The sequence below is a fragment of the Anomaloglossus baeobatrachus genome, unplaced genomic scaffold (assembly GCF_048569485.1).
Source record: "Anomaloglossus baeobatrachus isolate aAnoBae1 unplaced genomic scaffold, aAnoBae1.hap1 Scaffold_4702, whole genome shotgun sequence".
Taxonomy (NCBI): Eukaryota; Metazoa; Chordata; class Amphibia; order Anura; family Aromobatidae; genus Anomaloglossus; species Anomaloglossus baeobatrachus.
Genome location: NW_027444046.1, coordinates 1 through 16,847, shown reverse-complemented (window position 1 = coordinate 16,847; position 16,847 = coordinate 1). Strand labels below are relative to the sequence as shown.

The 16,847-nt window shown below is 46.2% G+C and overlaps 11 non-coding genes across 11 annotated transcripts; all 11 read left to right on the top strand.

Moving 5' to 3' along the window:
• The first annotated feature begins 324 nt into the window (after window positions 1-324).
• Window positions 325-515, top strand: LOC142281316 (U2 spliceosomal RNA). The gene has a single exon (XR_012743429.1). It is a non-coding gene; the product is annotated as a U2 spliceosomal RNA (small nuclear RNA).
• Window positions 516-1,902: 1,387 nt separating this feature from the next.
• LOC142281315 (U2 spliceosomal RNA) lies at window positions 1,903-2,093 on the top strand. The gene has a single exon (XR_012743428.1). It is a non-coding gene; the product is annotated as a U2 spliceosomal RNA (small nuclear RNA).
• A 1,387-nt stretch (window positions 2,094-3,480) lies between these two features.
• LOC142281314 (U2 spliceosomal RNA) lies at window positions 3,481-3,671 on the top strand. The gene has a single exon (XR_012743427.1). It is a non-coding gene; the product is annotated as a U2 spliceosomal RNA (small nuclear RNA).
• A 1,389-nt stretch (window positions 3,672-5,060) lies between these two features.
• On the top strand, window positions 5,061-5,251 carry LOC142281313 (U2 spliceosomal RNA). Its single transcript, XR_012743426.1, has one exon. It is a non-coding gene; the product is annotated as a U2 spliceosomal RNA (small nuclear RNA).
• Window positions 5,252-6,638: 1,387 nt separating this feature from the next.
• On the top strand, window positions 6,639-6,829 carry LOC142281312 (U2 spliceosomal RNA). The gene has a single exon (XR_012743425.1). It is a non-coding gene; the product is annotated as a U2 spliceosomal RNA (small nuclear RNA).
• A 1,387-nt stretch (window positions 6,830-8,216) lies between these two features.
• LOC142281311 (U2 spliceosomal RNA) lies at window positions 8,217-8,407 on the top strand. Its single transcript, XR_012743424.1, has one exon. It is a non-coding gene; the product is annotated as a U2 spliceosomal RNA (small nuclear RNA).
• Window positions 8,408-9,794: 1,387 nt separating this feature from the next.
• On the top strand, window positions 9,795-9,985 carry LOC142281329 (U2 spliceosomal RNA). Its single transcript, XR_012743442.1, has one exon. It is a non-coding gene; the product is annotated as a U2 spliceosomal RNA (small nuclear RNA).
• A 1,387-nt stretch (window positions 9,986-11,372) lies between these two features.
• Window positions 11,373-11,563, top strand: LOC142281328 (U2 spliceosomal RNA). The gene has a single exon (XR_012743441.1). It is a non-coding gene; the product is annotated as a U2 spliceosomal RNA (small nuclear RNA).
• A 1,387-nt stretch (window positions 11,564-12,950) lies between these two features.
• On the top strand, window positions 12,951-13,141 carry LOC142281327 (U2 spliceosomal RNA). Its single transcript, XR_012743440.1, has one exon. It is a non-coding gene; the product is annotated as a U2 spliceosomal RNA (small nuclear RNA).
• A 1,387-nt stretch (window positions 13,142-14,528) lies between these two features.
• LOC142281322 (U2 spliceosomal RNA) lies at window positions 14,529-14,719 on the top strand. The gene has a single exon (XR_012743434.1). It is a non-coding gene; the product is annotated as a U2 spliceosomal RNA (small nuclear RNA).
• Window positions 14,720-16,107: 1,388 nt separating this feature from the next.
• On the top strand, window positions 16,108-16,298 carry LOC142281310 (U2 spliceosomal RNA). Its single transcript, XR_012743423.1, has one exon. It is a non-coding gene; the product is annotated as a U2 spliceosomal RNA (small nuclear RNA).
• The last annotated feature ends 549 nt before the right edge of the window (window positions 16,299-16,847 follow it).

Sequence of the window (16,847 nt, the reverse complement as noted above, 5' to 3'; positions counted from 1 at the left end):
GTAAGGATGGCAAAGGGTGGCAGTGACGGAAAGTCAGGCAACCTGTCCTGTCCGTCTTTTTGTATCGTGAATTGGAAAGACTGCAAGGGGGAGGGGAGTTGCTTGCGCCCTAAAGGAGGAGTTATTCAGATTCATTGCAGTGGGCGGCGGCTGCAAAACGCACCATTCTTCTTGTTTTGGCTCTGCAAAGCAGCCTTTTCAAGGGTTGGCTTGGGTGACAAAATGTCTTGTGTAGGCGTGGGTTTGTCTCCCTCTCGCTCTCTCTCCCTAAGATGTGTCCGGCATAGGCCAGGGTGCCACTCGAGGCCCAAACCAATTCTGGTTATCGCTTCTCGGCCTTTTGGCTAAGATCAAGTGTAGTATCTGTTCTTATCAGTTTAATATCTGATACGTCCCCTATCTGGGGACCATATATTAAATGGATTTTTAGAACAGGGAGATGGAAAAAGAGCTTGCTCTGTCCACTCCACGCATTGACCTGGTATTGCAGTACCTCCAGGAACGGTGCACCCCTTCTTAACCCAGTTTCCAAAAGCAGAACTCAATTCACCTGATTCATATTAGCCCGATTTAATGAATTGGAAGAAAGCATACGTCTTCATATGCACCTCAATTTGGCCCATTCACTTTTCACACTTCCTCCTTTTGTTTTTTATCTTTCACACTTTTGACTTTCTTTATTCATCCAAATAGCAAACTCATCACCACTCAACCTGACCAACTCGGCTATGTCCCCGTGCTGCAGTTCTCTGTCTTATCTAGATCATTTGCAATTGAATGGAATAGATCCCTTTTGGACAAAGTGGATTCACCTGCTGCTGCAGTGACCACAGGTGTGATAACATCTAGAATTGGCATCTGGTGCGATCTCTCCGCTTCCACTCCAAAGAAAGTTACCTGTTTATTCCTATCATGCATTGGTTTTTGGGGTTTTCTTTGAGTAATGATGATCTCTTTAGTAGTCTGTTGGCGCCCTCTCCTGGAGGAATAGTTTGCTTGCTCTTGGACATTCTAAAAGAGAGGTCATGATAGACATTGAGCTTCTGAGCTCAATTGGGGAAAGTCATGGGTGATGAATGTTTGCAACCTACTGCGAAGCCTCATACCGCAATATAAGGAACGTCAAATACTAAGAAAGGGCGGCCTATGAAAGAATTACTACTTTCAATAAGTACACTTAAACGGCTAATTGGGAATAGAAAAACTGTAAAAAGCCCTCTGAGAAAGCCCCCCTCTAACCTTTGATAGTAAGCTTTTCTGTAGTCTGCCTGTTGATGTATTTTCCGTTTGAACTGTGCACAACATGAAGAGACGGAACACTGGCGGCTTGTCACAATGCCCCCCGATGACATCACAATAGCGCTGCTGCCTAGAAAACAAGCTGCGCAGAAGAAGTTGTTCTTTGGGTGGGAGGGTGGGCTAGTGGAAGGAGGGGGCAATCTCTTTTTTTCCCGGGTGGTAGGGGGATGACAGGAGAAGGGAAGCGGGTGGTGAGAAAGGTACAGAGGGCAGGGTTTGGGGGCTGGGAAGGAAAGGGAAAAGATTAGGGTTTGGGGATGATGAAAGGGCTTTCTACGGGTAAGGATGGCAAAGGGTGGCAGTGACGGAAAGTCAGGCAACCTGTCCTGTCCGTCTTTTTGTATCGTGAATTGGAAAGACTGCAAGGGGGAGGGGAGTTGCTTGCGCCCTAAAGGAGGAGTTATTCAGATTCATTGCAGTGGGCGGCGGCTGCAAAACGCACCATTCTTCTTGTTTTGGCTCTGCAAAGCAGCCTTTTCAAGGGTTGGCTTGGGTGACAAAATGTCTTGTGTAGGCGTGGGTTTGTCTCCCTCTCGCTCTCTCTCCCTAAGATGTGTCCGGCATAGGCCAGGGTGCCACTCGAGGCCCAAACCAATTCTGGTTATCGCTTCTCGGCCTTTTGGCTAAGATCAAGTGTAGTATCTGTTCTTATCAGTTTAATATCTGATACGTCCCCTATCTGGGGACCATATATTAAATGGATTTTTAGAACAGGGAGATGGAAAAAGAGCTTGCTCTGTCCACTCCACGCATTGACCTGGTATTGCAGTACCTCCAGGAACGGTGCACCCCTTCTTAACCCAGTTTCCAAAAGCAGAACTCAATTCACCTGATTCATATTAGCCCGATTTAATGAATTGGAAGAAAGCATACGTCTTCATATGCACCTCAATTTGGCCCATTCACTTTTCACACTTCCTCCTTTTGTTTTTTATCTTTCACACTTTTGACTTTCTTTATTCATCCAAATAGCAAACTCATCACCACTCAACCTGACCAACTCGGCTATGTCCCCGTGCTGCAGTTCTCTGTCTTATCTAGATCATTTGCAATTGAATGGAATAGATCCCTTTTGGACAAAGTGGATTCACCTGCTGCTGCAGTGACCACAGGTGTGATAACATCTAGAATTGGCATCTGGTGCGATCTCTCCGCTTCCACTCCAAAGAAAGTTACCTGTTTATTCCTATCATGCATTGGTTTTTGGGGTTTTCTTTGAGTAATGATGATCTCTTTAGTAGTCTGTTGGCGCCCTCTCCTGGAGGAATAGTTTGCTTGCTCTTGGACATTCTAAAAGAGAGGTCATGATAGACATTGAGCTTCTGAGCTCAATTGGGGAAAGTCATGGGTGATGAATGTTTGCAACCTACTGCGAAGCCTCATACCGCAATATAAGGAACGTCAAATACTAAGAAAGGGCGGCCTATGAAAGAATTACTACTTTCAATAAGTACACTTAAACGGCTAATTGGGAATAGAAAAACTGTAAAAAGCCCTCTGAGAAAGCCCCCCTCTAACCTTTGATAGTAAGCTTTTCTGTAGTCTGCCTGTTGATGTATTTTCCGTTTGAACTGTGCACAACATGAAGAGACGGAACACTGGCGGCTTGTCACAATGCCCCCCGATGACATCACAATAGCGCTGCTGCCTAGAAAACAAGCTGCGCAGAAGAAGTTGTTCTTTGGGTGGGAGGGTGGGCTAGTGGAAGGAGGGGGCAATCTCTTTTTTTCCCGGGTGGTAGGGGGATGACAGGAGAAGGGAAGCGGGTGGTGAGAAAGGTACAGAGGGCAGGGTTTGGGGGCTGGGAAGGAAAGGGAAAAGATTAGGGTTTGGGGATGATGAAAGGGCTTTCTACGGGTAAGGATGGCAAAGGGTGGCAGTGACGGAAAGTCAGGCAACCTGTCCTGTCCGTCTTTTTGTATCGTGAATTGGAAAGACTGCAAGGGGGAGGGGAGTTGCTTGCGCCCTAAAGGAGGAGTTATTCAGATTCATTGCAGTGGGCGGCGGCTGCAAAACGCACCATTCTTCTTGTTTTGGCTCTGCAAAGCAGCCTTTTCAAGGGTTGGCTTGGGTGACAAAATGTCTTGTGTAGGCGTGGGTTTGTCTCCCTCTCGCTCTCTCTCCCTAAGATGTGTCCGGCATAGGCCAGGGTGCCACTCGAGGCCCAAACCAATTCTGGTTATCGCTTCTCGGCCTTTTGGCTAAGATCAAGTGTAGTATCTGTTCTTATCAGTTTAATATCTGATACGTCCCCTATCTGGGGACCATATATTAAATGGATTTTTAGAACAGGGAGATGGAAAAAGAGCTTGCTCTGTCCACTCCACGCATTGACCTGGTATTGCAGTACCTCCAGGAACGGTGCACCCCTTCTTAACCCAGTTTCCAAAAGCAGAACTCAATTCACCTGATTCATATTAGCCCGATTTAATGAATTGGAAGAAAGCATACGTCTTCATATGCACCTCAATTTGGCCCATTCACTTTTCACACTTCCTCCTTTTGTTTTTTATCTTTCACACTTTTGACTTTCTTTATTCATCCAAATAGCAAACTCATCACCACTCAACCTGACCAACTCGGCTATGTCCCCGTGCTGCAGTTCTCTGTCTTATCTAGATCATTTGCAATTGAATGGAATAGATCCCTTTTGGACAAAGTGGATTCACCTGCTGCTGCAGTGACCACAGGTGTGATAACATCTAGAATTGGCATCTGGTGCGATCTCTCCGCTTCCACTCCAAAGAAAGTTACCTGTTTATTCCTATCATGCATTGGTTTTTGGGGTTTTCTTTGAGTAATGATGATCTCTTTAGTAGTCTGTTGGCGCCCTCTCCTGGAGGAATAGTTTGCTTGCTCTTGGACATTCTAAAAGAGAGGTCATGATAGACATTGAGCTTCTGAGCTCAATTGGGGAAAGTCATGGGTGATGAATGTTTGCAACCTACTGCGAAGCCTCATACCGCAATATAAGGAACGTCAAATACTAAGAAAGGGCGGCCTATGAAAGAATTACTACTTTCAATAAGTACACTTAAACGGCTAATTGGGAATAGAAAAACTGTAAAAAGCCCTCTGAGAAAGCCCCCCTCTAACCTTTGATAGTAAGCTTTTCTGTAGTCTGCCTGTTGATGTATTTTCCGTTTGAACTGTGCACAACATGAAGAGACGGAACACTGGCGGCTTGTCACAATGCCCCCCGATGACATCACAATAGCGCTGCTGCCTAGAAAACAAGCTGCGCAGAAGAAGTTGTTCTTTGGGTGGGAGGGTGGGCTAGTGGAAGGAGGGGGCAATCTCTTTTTTTCCCGGGTGGTAGGGGGATGACAGGAGAAGGGAAGCGGGTGGTGAGAAAGGTACAGAGGGCAGGGTTTGGGGGCTGGGAAGGAAAGGGAAAAGATTAGGGTTTGGGGATGATGAAAGGGCTTTCTACGGGTAAGGATGGCAAAGGGTGGCAGTGACGGAAAGTCAGGCAACCTGTCCTGTCCGTCTTTTTGTATCGTGAATTGGAAAGACTGCAAGGGGGAGGGGAGTTGCTTGCGCCCTAAAGGAGGAGAGTTATTCAGATTCATTGCAGTGGGCGGCGGCTGCAAAACGCACCATTCTTCTTGTTTTGGCTCTGCAAAGCAGCCTTTTCAAGGGTTGGCTTGGGTGACAAAATGTCTTGTGTAGGCGTGGGTTTGTCTCCCTCTCGCTCTCTCTCCCTAAGATGTGTCCGGCATAGGCCAGGGTGCCACTCGAGGCCCAAACCAATTCTGGTTATCGCTTCTCGGCCTTTTGGCTAAGATCAAGTGTAGTATCTGTTCTTATCAGTTTAATATCTGATACGTCCCCTATCTGGGGACCATATATTAAATGGATTTTTAGAACAGGGAGATGGAAAAAGAGCTTGCTCTGTCCACTCCACGCATTGACCTGGTATTGCAGTACCTCCAGGAACGGTGCACCCCTTCTTAACCCAGTTTCCAAAAGCAGAACTCAATTCACCTGATTCATATTAGCCCGATTTAATGAATTGGAAGAAAGCATACGTCTTCATATGCACCTCAATTTGGCCCATTCACTTTTCACACTTCCTCCTTTTGTTTTTTATCTTTCACACTTTTGACTTTCTTTATTCATCCAAATAGCAAACTCATCACCACTCAACCTGACCAACTCGGCTATGTCCCCGTGCTGCAGTTCTCTGTCTTATCTAGATCATTTGCAATTGAATGGAATAGATCCCTTTTGGACAAAGTGGATTCACCTGCTGCTGCAGTGACCACAGGTGTGATAACATCTAGAATTGGCATCTGGTGCGATCTCTCCGCTTCCACTCCAAAGAAAGTTACCTGTTTATTCCTATCATGCATTGGTTTTTGGGGTTTTCTTTGAGTAATGATGATCTCTTTAGTAGTCTGTTGGCGCCCTCTCCTGGAGGAATAGTTTGCTTGCTCTTGGACATTCTAAAAGAGAGGTCATGATAGACATTGAGCTTCTGAGCTCAATTGGGGAAAGTCATGGGTGATGAATGTTTGCAACCTACTGCGAAGCCTCATACCGCAATATAAGGAACGTCAAATACTAAGAAAGGGCGGCCTATGAAAGAATTACTACTTTCAATAAGTACACTTAAACGGCTAATTGGGAATAGAAAAACTGTAAAAAGCCCTCTGAGAAAGCCCCCCTCTAACCTTTGATAGTAAGCTTTTCTGTAGTCTGCCTGTTGATGTATTTTCCGTTTGAACTGTGCACAACATGAAGAGACGGAACACTGGCGGCTTGTCACAATGCCCCCCGATGACATCACAATAGCGCTGCTGCCTAGAAAACAAGCTGCGCAGAAGAAGTTGTTCTTTGGGTGGGAGGGTGGGCTAGTGGAAGGAGGGGGCAATCTCTTTTTTTCCCGGGTGGTAGGGGGATGACAGGAGAAGGGAAGCGGGTGGTGAGAAAGGTACAGAGGGCAGGGTTTGGGGGCTGGGAAGGAAAGGGAAAAGATTAGGGTTTGGGGATGATGAAAGGGCTTTCTACGGGTAAGGATGGCAAAGGGTGGCAGTGACGGAAAGTCAGGCAACCTGTCCTGTCCGTCTTTTTGTATCGTGAATTGGAAAGACTGCAAGGGGGAGGGGAGTTGCTTGCGCCCTAAAGGAGGAGTTATTCAGATTCATTGCAGTGGGCGGCGGCTGCAAAACGCACCATTCTTCTTGTTTTGGCTCTGCAAAGCAGCCTTTTCAAGGGTTGGCTTGGGTGACAAAATGTCTTGTGTAGGCGTGGGTTTGTCTCCCTCTCGCTCTCTCTCCCTAAGATGTGTCCGGCATAGGCCAGGGTGCCACTCGAGGCCCAAACCAATTCTGGTTATCGCTTCTCGGCCTTTTGGCTAAGATCAAGTGTAGTATCTGTTCTTATCAGTTTAATATCTGATACGTCCCCTATCTGGGGACCATATATTAAATGGATTTTTAGAACAGGGAGATGGAAAAAGAGCTTGCTCTGTCCACTCCACGCATTGACCTGGTATTGCAGTACCTCCAGGAACGGTGCACCCCTTCTTAACCCAGTTTCCAAAAGCAGAACTCAATTCACCTGATTCATATTAGCCCGATTTAATGAATTGGAAGAAAGCATACGTCTTCATATGCACCTCAATTTGGCCCATTCACTTTTCACACTTCCTCCTTTTGTTTTTTATCTTTCACACTTTTGACTTTCTTTATTCATCCAAATAGCAAACTCATCACCACTCAACCTGACCAACTCGGCTATGTCCCCGTGCTGCAGTTCTCTGTCTTATCTAGATCATTTGCAATTGAATGGAATAGATCCCTTTTGGACAAAGTGGATTCACCTGCTGCTGCAGTGACCACAGGTGTGATAACATCTAGAATTGGCATCTGGTGCGATCTCTCCGCTTCCACTCCAAAGAAAGTTACCTGTTTATTCCTATCATGCATTGGTTTTTGGGGTTTTCTTTGAGTAATGATGATCTCTTTAGTAGTCTGTTGGCGCCCTCTCCTGGAGGAATAGTTTGCTTGCTCTTGGACATTCTAAAAGAGAGGTCATGATAGACATTGAGCTTCTGAGCTCAATTGGGGAAAGTCATGGGTGATGAATGTTTGCAACCTACTGCGAAGCCTCATACCGCAATATAAGGAACGTCAAATACTAAGAAAGGGCGGCCTATGAAAGAATTACTACTTTCAATAAGTACACTTAAACGGCTAATTGGGAATAGAAAAACTGTAAAAAGCCCTCTGAGAAAGCCCCCCTCTAACCTTTGATAGTAAGCTTTTCTGTAGTCTGCCTGTTGATGTATTTTCCGTTTGAACTGTGCACAACATGAAGAGACGGAACACTGGCGGCTTGTCACAATGCCCCCCGATGACATCACAATAGCGCTGCTGCCTAGAAAACAAGCTGCGCAGAAGAAGTTGTTCTTTGGGTGGGAGGGTGGGCTAGTGGAAGGAGGGGGCAATCTCTTTTTTTCCCGGGTGGTAGGGGGATGACAGGAGAAGGGAAGCGGGTGGTGAGAAAGGTACAGAGGGCAGGGTTTGGGGGCTGGGAAGGAAAGGGAAAAGATTAGGGTTTGGGGATGATGAAAGGGCTTTCTACGGGTAAGGATGGCAAAGGGTGGCAGTGACGGAAAGTCAGGCAACCTGTCCTGTCCGTCTTTTTGTATCGTGAATTGGAAAGACTGCAAGGGGGAGGGGAGTTGCTTGCGCCCTAAAGGAGGAGTTATTCAGATTCATTGCAGTGGGCGGCGGCTGCAAAACGCACCATTCTTCTTGTTTTGGCTCTGCAAAGCAGCCTTTTCAAGGGTTGGCTTGGGTGACAAAATGTCTTGTGTAGGCGTGGGTTTGTCTCCCTCTCGCTCTCTCTCCCTAAGATGTGTCCGGCATAGGCCAGGGTGCCACTCGAGGCCCAAACCAATTCTGGTTATCGCTTCTCGGCCTTTTGGCTAAGATCAAGTGTAGTATCTGTTCTTATCAGTTTAATATCTGATACGTCCCCTATCTGGGGACCATATATTAAATGGATTTTTAGAACAGGGAGATGGAAAAAGAGCTTGCTCTGTCCACTCCACGCATTGACCTGGTATTGCAGTACCTCCAGGAACGGTGCACCCCTTCTTAACCCAGTTTCCAAAAGCAGAACTCAATTCACCTGATTCATATTAGCCCGATTTAATGAATTGGAAGAAAGCATACGTCTTCATATGCACCTCAATTTGGCCCATTCACTTTTCACACTTCCTCCTTTTGTTTTTTATCTTTCACACTTTTGACTTTCTTTATTCATCCAAATAGCAAACTCATCACCACTCAACCTGACCAACTCGGCTATGTCCCCGTGCTGCAGTTCTCTGTCTTATCTAGATCATTTGCAATTGAATGGAATAGATCCCTTTTGGACAAAGTGGATTCACCTGCTGCTGCAGTGACCACAGGTGTGATAACATCTAGAATTGGCATCTGGTGCGATCTCTCCGCTTCCACTCCAAAGAAAGTTACCTGTTTATTCCTATCATGCATTGGTTTTTGGGGTTTTCTTTGAGTAATGATGATCTCTTTAGTAGTCTGTTGGCGCCCTCTCCTGGAGGAATAGTTTGCTTGCTCTTGGACATTCTAAAAGAGAGGTCATGATAGACATTGAGCTTCTGAGCTCAATTGGGGAAAGTCATGGGTGATGAATGTTTGCAACCTACTGCGAAGCCTCATACCGCAATATAAGGAACGTCAAATACTAAGAAAGGGCGGCCTATGAAAGAATTACTACTTTCAATAAGTACACTTAAACGGCTAATTGGGAATAGAAAAACTGTAAAAAGCCCTCTGAGAAAGCCCCCCTCTAACCTTTGATAGTAAGCTTTTCTGTAGTCTGCCTGTTGATGTATTTTCCGTTTGAACTGTGCACAACATGAAGAGACGGAACACTGGCGGCTTGTCACAATGCCCCCCGATGACATCACAATAGCGCTGCTGCCTAGAAAACAAGCTGCGCAGAAGAAGTTGTTCTTTGGGTGGGAGGGTGGGCTAGTGGAAGGAGGGGGCAATCTCTTTTTTTCCCGGGTGGTAGGGGGATGACAGGAGAAGGGAAGCGGGTGGTGAGAAAGGTACAGAGGGCAGGGTTTGGGGGCTGGGAAGGAAAGGGAAAAGATTAGGGTTTGGGGATGATGAAAGGGCTTTCTACGGGTAAGGATGGCAAAGGGTGGCAGTGACGGAAAGTCAGGCAACCTGTCCTGTCCGTCTTTTTGTATCGTGAATTGGAAAGACTGCAAGGGGGAGGGGAGTTGCTTGCGCCCTAAAGGAGGAGTTATTCAGATTCATTGCAGTGGGCGGCGGCTGCAAAACGCACCATTCTTCTTGTTTTGGCTCTGCAAAGCAGCCTTTTCAAGGGTTGGCTTGGGTGACAAAATGTCTTGTGTAGGCGTGGGTTTGTCTCCCTCTCGCTCTCTCTCCCTAAGATGTGTCCGGCATAGGCCAGGGTGCCACTCGAGGCCCAAACCAATTCTGGTTATCGCTTCTCGGCCTTTTGGCTAAGATCAAGTGTAGTATCTGTTCTTATCAGTTTAATATCTGATACGTCCCCTATCTGGGGACCATATATTAAATGGATTTTTAGAACAGGGAGATGGAAAAAGAGCTTGCTCTGTCCACTCCACGCATTGACCTGGTATTGCAGTACCTCCAGGAACGGTGCACCCCTTCTTAACCCAGTTTCCAAAAGCAGAACTCAATTCACCTGATTCATATTAGCCCGATTTAATGAATTGGAAGAAAGCATACGTCTTCATATGCACCTCAATTTGGCCCATTCACTTTTCACACTTCCTCCTTTTGTTTTTTATCTTTCACACTTTTGACTTTCTTTATTCATCCAAATAGCAAACTCATCACCACTCAACCTGACCAACTCGGCTATGTCCCCGTGCTGCAGTTCTCTGTCTTATCTAGATCATTTGCAATTGAATGGAATAGATCCCTTTTGGACAAAGTGGATTCACCTGCTGCTGCAGTGACCACAGGTGTGATAACATCTAGAATTGGCATCTGGTGCGATCTCTCCGCTTCCACTCCAAAGAAAGTTACCTGTTTATTCCTATCATGCATTGGTTTTTGGGGTTTTCTTTGAGTAATGATGATCTCTTTAGTAGTCTGTTGGCGCCCTCTCCTGGAGGAATAGTTTGCTTGCTCTTGGACATTCTAAAAGAGAGGTCATGATAGACATTGAGCTTCTGAGCTCAATTGGGGAAAGTCATGGGTGATGAATGTTTGCAACCTACTGCGAAGCCTCATACCGCAATATAAGGAACGTCAAATACTAAGAAAGGGCGGCCTATGAAAGAATTACTACTTTCAATAAGTACACTTAAACGGCTAATTGGGAATAGAAAAACTGTAAAAAGCCCTCTGAGAAAGCCCCCCTCTAACCTTTGATAGTAAGCTTTTCTGTAGTCTGCCTGTTGATGTATTTTCCGTTTGAACTGTGCACAACATGAAGAGACGGAACACTGGCGGCTTGTCACAATGCCCCCCGATGACATCACAATAGCGCTGCTGCCTAGAAAACAAGCTGCGCAGAAGAAGTTGTTCTTTGGGTGGGAGGGTGGGCTAGTGGAAGGAGGGGGCAATCTCTTTTTTTCCCGGGTGGTAGGGGGATGACAGGAGAAGGGAAGCGGGTGGTGAGAAAGGTACAGAGGGCAGGGTTTGGGGGCTGGGAAGGAAAGGGAAAAGATTAGGGTTTGGGGATGATGAAAGGGCTTTCTACGGGTAAGGATGGCAAAGGGTGGCAGTGACGGAAAGTCAGGCAACCTGTCCTGTCCGTCTTTTTGTATCGTGAATTGGAAAGACTGCAAGGGGGAGGGGAGTTGCTTGCGCCCTAAAGGAGGAGTTATTCAGATTCATTGCAGTGGGCGGCGGCTGCAAAACGCACCATTCTTCTTGTTTTGGCTCTGCAAAGCAGCCTTTTCAAGGGTTGGCTTGGGTGACAAAATGTCTTGTGTAGGCGTGGGTTTGTCTCCCTCTCGCTCTCTCTCCCTAAGATGTGTCCGGCATAGGCCAGGGTGCCACTCGAGGCCCAAACCAATTCTGGTTATCGCTTCTCGGCCTTTTGGCTAAGATCAAGTGTAGTATCTGTTCTTATCAGTTTAATATCTGATACGTCCCCTATCTGGGGACCATATATTAAATGGATTTTTAGAACAGGGAGATGGAAAAAGAGCTTGCTCTGTCCACTCCACGCATTGACCTGGTATTGCAGTACCTCCAGGAACGGTGCACCCCTTCTTAACCCAGTTTCCAAAAGCAGAACTCAATTCACCTGATTCATATTAGCCCGATTTAATGAATTGGAAGAAAGCATACGTCTTCATATGCACCTCAATTTGGCCCATTCACTTTTCACACTTCCTCCTTTTGTTTTTTATCTTTCACACTTTTGACTTTCTTTATTCATCCAAATAGCAAACTCATCACCACTCAACCTGACCAACTCGGCTATGTCCCCGTGCTGCAGTTCTCTGTCTTATCTAGATCATTTGCAATTGAATGGAATAGATCCCTTTTGGACAAAGTGGATTCACCTGCTGCTGCAGTGACCACAGGTGTGATAACATCTAGAATTGGCATCTGGTGCGATCTCTCCGCTTCCACTCCAAAGAAAGTTACCTGTTTATTCCTATCATGCATTGGTTTTTGGGGTTTTCTTTGAGTAATGATGATCTCTTTAGTAGTCTGTTGGCGCCCTCTCCTGGAGGAATAGTTTGCTTGCTCTTGGACATTCTAAAAGAGAGGTCATGATAGACATTGAGCTTCTGAGCTCAATTGGGGAAAGTCATGGGTGATGAATGTTTGCAACCTACTGCGAAGCCTCATACCGCAATATAAGGAACGTCAAATACTAAGAAAGGGCGGCCTATGAAAGAATTACTACTTTCAATAAGTACACTTAAACGGCTAATTGGGAATAGAAAAACTGTAAAAAGCCCTCTGAGAAAGCCCCCCTCTAACCTTTGATAGTAAGCTTTTCTGTAGTCTGCCTGTTGATGTATTTTCCGTTTGAACTGTGCACAACATGAAGAGACGGAACACTGGCGGCTTGTCACAATGCCCCCCGATGACATCACAATAGCGCTGCTGCCTAGAAAACAAGCTGCGCAGAAGAAGTTGTTCTTTGGGTGGGAGGGTGGGCTAGTGGAAGGAGGGGGCAATCTCTTTTTTTCCCGGGTGGTAGGGGGATGACAGGAGAAGGGAAGCGGGTGGTGAGAAAGGTACAGAGGGCAGGGTTTGGGGGCTGGGAAGGAAAGGGAAAAGATTAGGGTTTGGGGATGATGAAAGGGCTTTCTACGGGTAAGGATGGCAAAGGGTGGCAGTGACGGAAAGTCAGGCAACCTGTCCTGTCCGTCTTTTTGTATCGTGAATTGGAAAGACTGCAAGGGGGAGGGGAGTTGCTTGCGCCCTAAAGGAGGAGTTATTCAGATTCATTGCAGTGGGCGGCGGCTGCAAAACGCACCATTCTTCTTGTTTTGGCTCTGCAAAGCAGCCTTTTCAAGGGTTGGCTTGGGTGACAAAATGTCTTGTGTAGGCGTGGGTTTGTCTCCCTCTCGCTCTCTCTCCCTAAGATGTGTCCGGCATAGGCCAGGGTGCCACTCGAGGCCCAAACCAATTCTGGTTATCGCTTCTCGGCCTTTTGGCTAAGATCAAGTGTAGTATCTGTTCTTATCAGTTTAATATCTGATACGTCCCCTATCTGGGGACCATATATTAAATGGATTTTTAGAACAGGGAGATGGAAAAAGAGCTTGCTCTGTCCACTCCACGCATTGACCTGGTATTGCAGTACCTCCAGGAACGGTGCACCCCTTCTTAACCCAGTTTCCAAAAGCAGAACTCAATTCACCTGATTCATATTAGCCCGATTTAATGAATTGGAAGAAAGCATACGTCTTCATATGCACCTCAATTTGGCCCATTCACTTTTCACACTTCCTCCTTTTGTTTTTTATCTTTCACACTTTTGACTTTCTTTATTCATCCAAATAGCAAACTCATCACCACTCAACCTGACCAACTCGGCTATGTCCCCGTGCTGCAGTTCTCTGTCTTATCTAGATCATTTGCAATTGAATGGAATAGATCCCTTTTGGACAAAGTGGATTCACCTGCTGCTGCAGTGACCACAGGTGTGATAACATCTAGAATTGGCATCTGGTGCGATCTCTCCGCTTCCACTCCAAAGAAAGTTACCTGTTTATTCCTATCATGCATTGGTTTTTGGGGTTTTCTTTGAGTAATGATGATCTCTTTAGTAGTCTGTTGGCGCCCTCTCCTGGAGGAATAGTTTGCTTGCTCTTGGACATTCTAAAAGAGAGGTCATGATAGACATTGAGCTTCTGAGCTCAATTGGGGAAAGTCATGGGTGATGAATGTTTGCAACCTACTGCGAAGCCTCATACCGCAATATAAGGAACGTCAAATACTAAGAAAGGGCGGCCTATGAAAGAATTACTACTTTCAATAAGTACACTTAAACGGCTAATTGGGAATAGAAAAACTGTAAAAAGCCCTCTGAGAAAGCCCCCCTCTAACCTTTGATAGTAAGCTTTTCTGTAGTCTGCCTGTTGATGTATTTTCCGTTTGAACTGTGCACAACATGAAGAGACGGAACACTGGCGGCTTGTCACAATGCCCCCCGATGACATCACAATAGCGCTGCTGCCTAGAAAACAAGCTGCGCAGAAGAAGTTGTTCTTTGGGTGGGAGGGTGGGCTAGTGGAAGGAGGGGGCAATCTCTTTTTTTCCCGGGTGGTAGGGGGATGACAGGAGAAGGGAAGCGGGTGGTGAGAAAGGTACAGAGGGCAGGGTTTGGGGGCTGGGAAGGAAAGGGAAAAGATTAGGGTTTGGGGATGATGAAAGGGCTTTCTACGGGTAAGGATGGCAAAGGGTGGCAGTGACGGAAAGTCAGGCAACCTGTCCTGTCCGTCTTTTTGTATCGTGAATTGGAAAGACTGCAAGGGGGAGGGGAGTTGCTTGCGCCCTAAAGGAGGAGTTATTCAGATTCATTGCAGTGGGCGGCGGCTGCAAAACGCACCATTCTTCTTGTTTTGGCTCTGCAAAGCAGCCTTTTCAAGGGTTGGCTTGGGTGACAAAATGTCTTGTGTAGGCGTGGGTTTGTCTCCCTCTCGCTCTCTCTCCCTAAGATGTGTCCGGCATAGGCCAGGGTGCCACTCGAGGCCCAAACCAATTCTGGTTATCGCTTCTCGGCCTTTTGGCTAAGATCAAGTGTAGTATCTGTTCTTATCAGTTTAATATCTGATACGTCCCCTATCTGGGGACCATATATTAAATGGATTTTTAGAACAGGGAGATGGAAAAAGAGCTTGCTCTGTCCACTCCACGCATTGACCTGGTATTGCAGTACCTCCAGGAACGGTGCACCCCTTCTTAACCCAGTTTCCAAAAGCAGAACTCAATTCACCTGATTCATATTAGCCCGATTTAATGAATTGGAAGAAAGCATACGTCTTCATATGCACCTCAATTTGGCCCATTCACTTTTCACACTTCCTCCTTTTGTTTTTTATCTTTCACACTTTTGACTTTCTTTATTCATCCAAATAGCAAACTCATCACCACTCAACCTGACCAACTCGGCTATGTCCCCGTGCTGCAGTTCTCTGTCTTATCTAGATCATTTGCAATTGAATGGAATAGATCCCTTTTGGACAAAGTGGATTCACCTGCTGCTGCAGTGACCACAGGTGTGATAACATCTAGAATTGGCATCTGGTGCGATCTCTCCGCTTCCACTCCAAAGAAAGTTACCTGTTTATTCCTATCATGCATTGGTTTTTGGGGTTTTCTTTGAGTAATGATGATCTCTTTAGTAGTCTGTTGGCGCCCTCTCCTGGAGGAATAGTTTGCTTGCTCTTGGACATTCTAAAAGAGAGGTCATGATAGACATTGAGCTTCTGAGCTCAATTGGGGAAAGTCATGGGTGATGAATGTTTGCAACCTACTGCGAAGCCTCATACCGCAATATAAGGAACGTCAAATACTAAGAAAGGGCGGCCTATGAAAGAATTACTACTTTCAATAAGTACACTTAAACGGCTAATTGGGAATAGAAAAACTGTAAAAAGCCCTCTGAGAAAGCCCCCCCTCTAACCTTTGATAGTAAGCTTTTCTGTAGTCTGCCTGTTGATGTATTTTCCGTTTGAACTGTGCACAACATGAAGAGACGGAACACTGGCGGCTTGTCACAATGCCCCCCGATGACATCACAATAGCGCTGCTGCCTAGAAAACAAGCTGCGCAGAAGAAGTTGTTCTTTGGGTGGGAGGGTGGGCTAGTGGAAGGAGGGGGCAATCTCTTTTTTTCCCGGGTGGTAGGGGGATGACAGGAGAAGGGAAGCGGGTGGTGAGAAAGGTACAGAGGGCAGGGTTTGGGGGCTGGGAAGGAAAGGGAAAAGATTAGGGTTTGGGGATGATGAAAGGGCTTTCTACGGGTAAGGATGGCAAAGGGTGGCAGTGACGGAAAGTCAGGCAACCTGTCCTGTCCGTCTTTTTGTATCGTGAATTGGAAAGACTGCAAGGGGGAGGGGAGTTGCTTGCGCCCTAAAGGAGGAGTTATTCAGATTCATTGCAGTGGGCGGCGGCTGCAAAACGCACCATTCTTCTTGTTTTGGCTCTGCAAAGCAGCCTTTTCAAGGGTTGGCTTGGGTGACAAAATGTCTTGTGTAGGCGTGGGTTTGTCTCCCTCTCGCTCTCTCTCCCTAAGATGTGTCCGGCATAGGCCAGGGTGCCACTCGAGGCCCAAACCAATTCTGGTTATCGCTTCTCGGCCTTTTGGCTAAGATCAAGTGTAGTATCTGTTCTTATCAGTTTAATATCTGATACGTCCCCTATCTGGGGACCATATATTAAATGGATTTTTAGAACAGGGAGATGGAAAAAGAGCTTGCTCTGTCCACTCCACGCATTGACCTGGTATTGCAGTACCTCCAGGAACGGTGCACCCCTTCTTAACCCAGTTTCCAAAAGCAGAACTCAATTCACCTGATTCATATTAGCCCGATTTAATGAATTGGAAGAAAGCATACGTCTTCATATGCACCTCAATTTGGCCCATTCACTTTTCACACTTCCTCCTTTTGTTTTTTATCTTTCACACTTTTGACTTTCTTTATTCATCCAAATAGCAAACTCATCACCACTCAACCTGACCAACTCGGCTATGTCCCCGTGCTGCAGTTCTCTGTCTTATCTAGATCATTTGCAATTGAATGGAATAGATCCCTTTTGGACAAAGTGGATTCACCTGCTGCTGCAGTGACCACAGGTGTGATAACATCTAGAATTGGCATCTGGTGCGATCTCTCCGCTTCCACTCCAAAGAAAGTTACCTGTTTATTCCTATCATGCATTGGTTTTTGGGGTTTTCTTTGAGTAATGATGATCTCTTTAGTAGTCTGTTGGCGCCCTCTCCTGGAGGAATAGTTTGCTTGCTCTTGGACATTCTAAAAGAGAGGTCATGATAGACATTGAGCTTCTGAGCTCAATTGGGGAAAGT